The sequence below is a fragment of the Arachis duranensis genome, chromosome 5 (genome assembly GCF_000817695.3).
Source record: "Arachis duranensis cultivar V14167 chromosome 5, aradu.V14167.gnm2.J7QH, whole genome shotgun sequence".
Taxonomy (NCBI): Eukaryota; Viridiplantae; Streptophyta; class Magnoliopsida; order Fabales; family Fabaceae; genus Arachis; species Arachis duranensis.
Genome location: NC_029776.3, coordinates 76,797,394 through 76,797,913, shown reverse-complemented (window position 1 = coordinate 76,797,913; position 520 = coordinate 76,797,394).

The following is a 520-nucleotide window of genomic DNA, read 5'->3' as shown; positions in this document are numbered from 1 at the left end:
ATGAGATCCGAAGAAGAGGTTGGGAAGTTCTTACCAACCCCATTCAACAAGTCGGAAGCTTGATGGTTCAAGAGTTCTATGCCAATGCATGGATCACCAAGAACCATGATCAAAGTGTGAACCTGAATCCAAAGAATTATCTTACTATGGTTCGGGGGAAATACTTGGATTTTAGTCCGGAAAGTGTAAGGTTGGCATTCAACTTGCCTATGATGCAAGGAGATGAACATCCTTACACTAGAAGGGTCAACTTTGATCAAAGGTTGGACCAAGTCCTCACAGTCATATGTGAAGAGGGCGCCCAATGGAAGACAGATTCAAGAGGAAAGCCGGTTCAATTGAGAAGGCATGACCTCAAACCCGTGGCTAGAGGATGGTTGGAGTTTATTCAACGCTCAATCATTCCCACTAGCAACCGGTCAGAAGTTACCATAGACCGGGCTATCATGATCCATAGCATCATGATTGGAGAAGAAATAGAAGTTCATGAGGTTATAGTCCAAGAACTCTATAAGGTGGC